The 6,000-nt window shown below is 39.3% G+C and overlaps 1 pseudogene; it reads right to left on the bottom strand.

Annotated features, from left to right (window-relative positions):
• Positions 1-2,614: 2,614 nt before the first annotated feature.
• LOC112391492 (40S ribosomal protein S2 pseudogene) overlaps positions 2,615-6,000 on the bottom strand; it is a 68,978-nt pseudogene continuing 65,592 nt past the window's right edge.

The raw sequence follows: 6,000 nt of genomic DNA, 5'->3' as shown, positions 1-6,000 counted from the left end.
ATGCCACAACCATCTCCCCCACCCCCAAGTTATCAGTGCAACTGTAAGTGTATACTGATTTGTTAAATTCAGTTCTTGCAATAGCTATTTCAAATATCACTGATTTTGCTTTAAAAACATTTCCCCACGAAGAGCAAACTCTCAGACTCACTGAGTTATTCATGGTTTAGAAATAAATTCTTTATGATAACATCTAAAAGTGTGTTGCCAAAAAACCCTGGGGTACAAGATTAATGTGTGCAGGAGGAGTTAGAGTGAATTAGGAACATTTACCAAAATCACTTACTGTGAACCTGTACAGTTCCAAAGTCTTGCCAAGAGTCTATAAATATTATGTCCTTACTACTGAGAAAGAGCTATTGCTGGTGCTGCATTGGAGAATGATAGAGGGCCAAGTTGGATGTCTAGTTATTCTTCCCTAGCACAGTAAGGACTTCAGATTAGGTGAAATGGCTTATAGAAAAGAAGTTGACTGGAAGCACTTACACAAAGAATCCTGGGGAGGAGATATTTAATTACGTCATCTATGAGAAGTATAAGCATTAGGTGGTAATGATAGAAAACTTGGGAAGATCAACTAAAAGTCTTAGGCATCTGGCTAAACACACTTTGGTATATCCATGCAAGGGAATACTAATCAGCAATAAAAAGGAACAAACTACAGATAAATTCAACAGGTTGGATGGACTTCAGGAGCATCATACTGAGTGAAAAATTACAGTCTTAAAAGGTTACATGTTTCATGATTCCATTTATGTAATATTTTCAAAATAACAAAATTACAGAAATGGGGAGCAGGTCAATAATTATCAAGGATTAGGTAAGAAGGGGAGAGTGTGACTATAAAGGGGGAGCACAGGGAAGTTTCTTAGTGCTGACAAGACAGTTCTGTATTTCTATTCTGCAAATCATTCAGGTGATAAAATCTCATAGAACTATATACACAGACATACAAAAACAAAAAAAGAAAAATTAGGACATACAAAAACAAATGAAATCCAAGAAAGGTCAGTTAATTGCTCCAATATCAATTTCCTTTTTTGGATAATATGCAATAATTATATAAGGCGTTACCATTAGGAGAAGCTGAGTGATGGGCACAGGGAACCTTTATTTATTGTCTTTGTAATTTCTTATGATTCTATAGTTATTTCCAAATAAAAAGTTAAAGAATAATTCTTAGGCGGTATTTCTCAGAGCCTGTATGGATTGATTCATTCATTAATATAAAAAACATTTTTTCTTTTTTTTTCTTTGCTGACCACCTAATTTTATGTGAAAGTTCTGAATGTACAGAGAGAGGGCATGATAAAATCATAATCTAATCACAAGATACTAGTGGGACCAATGGATACACAAATGAAAATTTAAATTATACAGTATAATACAAGCTTGTACTGTGTAATGTACAAAAAAGATTTTTTGAGCACAGGGGAAGTTGTGAACATTCTCTACCTGAGGGATTAAGGAAAGTTTCATAGAAGTGTGATATTTTTGTTTGACATTTAAGACAGTAGTTTGTCAGGTGGGTGGGGGTTGTAGCATTCCTTTAAACTGGATCTGTGCATTTTATCTCAATGAAGAGACGCTCCACAGTTTACTTAGAAAAGTGATCATATAGCCTTTCAGAGACTCAGCCATTTGCTGTCAAGCTGCCATCCCTGGAGAAATTGCCCCTAATTCCAGAGCAGTTGGAACTATGGAAGTGAAAGTTGTTTCACTGTAACACGTTTTCTTCTTCCATAACAACCTTTTGACATAATTTTCCTGTTTTAACATCAGTATTAGTACAGTTCTCCAGAGAAACAGAATAAATAGGATATATATAGAGAGAGTTAGAGAGCCAATGGTGTAAATCCAGTCTGAGTCTGAAGGCTTGAGAACCAGGAATGATGGTGGTGTAAGTCCCAGTCGAAGTTTAGGAGAAAACCAATGTCCCATCTCAAACGCTCAGTCAGAAAGCAAACTCAACCTTCCTCCATCTTTTAGTTCTATTCAGGCCTTCAATGAATTGTATGATGCCCACCAACATTAGGGAGGGCCATCTCCTTTACTCAGTCCCCCAACTGAAATGCTAATCTCTTCTCGAAACATTCTTACAAACACACCCAGAAAAAAACGTTTAACTAGATGTCTGGGCATTTTGTGGCCCAGTCAAGTTGACATATAAAATTAACCATAATACCATCTGATCAGATAGGGTATATTTACCTCCTTCTCCTCAAAGAGATAAGCAGTTAGTGAATATTGAATAGTATCAGGTCTATGTGGACCTCGTCAACTTACTACTTCACCACAGGTTCTTCTTAAGAAGATCACAGATAACAAGGACATATAAGGGAAAGGATGATAAAAATGTCTTCCTTGACCTCTATGTATACCTGAAAATTGGGGAGATTGTATATGGACAGAACAATGTCACACTCAGAGACTGGAGGAAAGGACAATCATAACTTTCTCCCCTTTCTTTTCTCCCACCCATGATAAGGAACACCTGGAGAGAGAGAGTCCTATTCAAAATAGAACTAAAAAGAAATTGAAAGGGCATTAAAAGAGCTGGAGTGTGATTTTTTTTTTTAACCAGCTTCATTCACTTTATTTTTCTCATATAAAACTATGTGGTGGCTACAGCTGGCACCTGCGTCCTCTGCATGGAAACTCTGGTGGGGGTCTTTACAAGATGGTCAGTGAATTCATGATACGGAGACTTGGTGAACACTGTCTCTTTCCAGAGATCAGGAGTGAGATAACTGTAGGTCTTGGAAATGGCATCAAAAGTGGCCTTGGTGAAATTGCCCAGGGTGGCAGTGCAGCCCCTGGCAGAGATGTAGCAGTTGTCAATTCCAGCCATTATCAGTAGCTTCTTGGGCACAGGGGCTAAGACAATGCCCGTGCCCCTGGGGGCAGGGATGAGGCACACCAGCACAGAGCCACAGCAGCCAGTCACCTTGCAAGGGATGGTATGGGGCTTGCCAATCTTGTTCCCCCAGTAGCCTTGCTGCACTGGGACGATGGAGAGCTTGGCTTGAATGATGGCCCCACGGATGGCAGTGGCTTACCTCCTTAGAGCACTTGACACCCAAACCACATTGTCCGTTGTAATCCCCAGTGGCAACAAATGCCTTGAACTTGGTCCGATGGCCAGCACAGGTCTGCTTTTGCACAGGCATAATCTTCAAAACCTCATCCTTGAGGGATGCCCCCAAGAAAAAGTCAATGATCTCAGACTCCTTGATGGGTAGAGAGAAGAGATAGATCTGCTCCAGGGACTTGATCTTCATGTCCTTGACCAGGCGGCCCAGCTTGGTGACAGGGAGCCTCTCCTCGTCCTCGGCCTTGCCTCTGTGAGCTCCGTGGCCTTGGCCCCGGCCCAGGACCCCTAGGCTGAAGCCTCTGAGGAAGCCACCTCGGCCTCCCATTCCAGGGCCCCCAGGGCCTCCAGGGTCTCCGGGCCCTCCCGCAGCACCAGCGTCATCCACCTTTTGGTGTTTTTACGGATAAGAAATTGAATGTGATTCTTGAAAGATTTGGTGCTGCCTGGAGATTTGACTGTAGGTAGGCCAATTCTTACCCCACTCTCCCACACACATACATAAAACAGACATAACATGAGCAATGTATAATAGCACTTAAGAAAATTATAGGACAAGAGAAAAGGAGGAAATTAGAAGTGAGTGGGGAGAAACTGAGATATTTTGCATGCGTATTTTGTGCCAGGCTCTGTGTTTGGCTCTATCTCAAATCCTACCTGCACTATTGTATCAAATGGAACAGGACCCATTTCAAACACACCCTGCTGGTTTCCAACTGTGTTAGCATCTTAGATGAAGAAACATATCTTCTCCTTTCAGTGTTGCCCACCTCACCATGTTTTCACACAGCAGAGTAACCTTTCTCAAAAGCAACCTGAAGATAACACTGCACCCCCTACTTGAAACCACTCAATAACCTTCAAAGCCCTTGATAAAGTTTAAGATATTAGGCTAAGTTTACAAGGCTCTTTGCGATTTGGTACTGCTTATTCTCAGATTTTATCGCTTTTTTCTCCTATCTCTCAGAGTTTATTTTCTCTTTGTTCTCAGATTTTATCTCCTTCTTCCTATCATTCCAAGTAAACATAGACACTCCACATTCATGAAAGTATATCTTCTCTCAGATCTTCTCATGTACCATGTGCCATTCACACATGAAGATCCATCAGTCTGTAAAAGCTTCCCCAAATAGTCCACTGTCTACTCCTATGCCCACCGTCTCTGAATGCAGAGTTTATATTCATCCTTCAGGTCTCACATCCAAATACAAGTCCAAAGCCCTTCTTAGTGCTCTCTAGTTCCTTGTACGTATTTGTCCTAAACTTATCTCTGAGTTTCTGCACATGTAGAGAAATTGTTTTTGCCTGTTTTATTCCTAGCACCTGGCATAGTAACTGACCTATGATAGCCTCCCCCAAATTGTATTTCAAATCAAAGATTATCAGTGGCTCAAGAAGGTACATTTATTCTGAAGTCATACCAAAACATAAAGTGCCCTAAGTATTGAGTGATTCTGAGTGACAACACTGGGGAAGTGACTGTCACTGTGCACATACACACACAAACACACACATATATGATAATAAGCGATTTCAGTTATTAAGCGCTTGGGAGTCACCAACAACTTCCTGAGGTCACATGTCCACAAGTAGAAGTGTTTTTGCACTTGTAAGTTGGAAATGCACCCATTCATTCATTCAGTCATTGATTCATTTATCCACATCTACTTTGTGATCATATTAAGCTTGCCCCAAGGACCAAAAATCAAAGATATATTTCATGATTTCAAAGTGCTCAAAGCTCAGTGGAAAAAGAAAAGTATTATGAAGTCAAAAAGATACAAAATAGTAGATGAATCATCAGTCTTCCACCCTCAAGAAGCTATGTCCTCAGTGGTGATGTACAGCATGTAACTTTTATCTGTGTCCAGAAATAAAAAGCTAATATCAGCATTGCAGAAGATGTGTTCTGCTCAGTTATAGTAGGTATATTTGAAAATGCTTTCGTTTTACTTTTGTGTCCCTGGAACTATGGGTTCTCCGTTTTCTGCAGTCATTCAAGATCTCACCCCAGGTTATTCCGTGAGGAAAGGGATGGGGTAATGAATGTGTCAGAACATACAAGTGCAGTTCTGGAAGTGCTGATAGCTGACTCTGTGACCTTAGGCAAGTTGCTTCTCTTCTCTTGGTCTTGGCTATTTTCTTTATATAAATCTAGACATAGATCAGGATGATTAAATGTGAGGTTGTAAATAAATGTAAGCTTTATTGCCTAAAGAAAGTGTTCAACAAAATTGGAAGACTTATTTTCCGCTTGGAATAAAATTTAAAACATCTATGGACCTTTGTTGATATTTGTAATTTTTAAAAAAATCTTGGGACAAAATCCTCTTTCTTTGCTCTTTTCTGATATGAATTTTTTGCCATCAGTGCCTTCAGAATCCTTTGTCCCTTGTCCACAGAATTGCATGCATTTCCCAGTAATTCTCCATTTCTACTCCATGGCCACTTGTTGTCCAGATATTTCTCTCTGATGTTCCTATAATGGGAAATATAACACAATAATCAACACATTTGTCCTCAGTACAGAGAACTTTTGAATGCTGCTTTATTTCAAGCATAAACTTTAAAAAGTTTGGGAGACTCTGGAACACAGTGGAAAAAATCTAGAGTGGACTAAGAGAAGACAAGCAAGCAATATATTATGTGAACACATCTAATTCAAAATTCTCAGGCTCTTTTTTCCAGAAAGAACATTGGCATGATTTTTTAAAAAAGAAAGAAAAAGAGCTATGTCTGGCTTTATTATTCACAGACTCTGTAAAGTTGGTTGTTTCTTTGGGCCTTAGTTTCCACAACAACAACAAAAAATGAATATTGGAATAAAAGAAAGCCTGTTTTTGTAAGCTTGAATTTTTATGCCAAAATTACTTGCATATATATGAAATATAAATCTAAAAATATATATA

The sequence above is a fragment of the Neophocaena asiaeorientalis genome, unplaced genomic scaffold, assembly GCF_003031525.2.
Source record: "Neophocaena asiaeorientalis asiaeorientalis breed wild unplaced genomic scaffold, Neophocaena_asiaeorientalis_V1.1 scaffold90, whole genome shotgun sequence".
In the NCBI taxonomy this organism is placed as follows: domain Eukaryota; kingdom Metazoa; phylum Chordata; class Mammalia; order Artiodactyla; family Phocoenidae; genus Neophocaena; species Neophocaena asiaeorientalis.
Note: the sequence above shows the minus strand (reverse complement) of the source record. Positions and strands in the feature narration are given on the sequence as shown.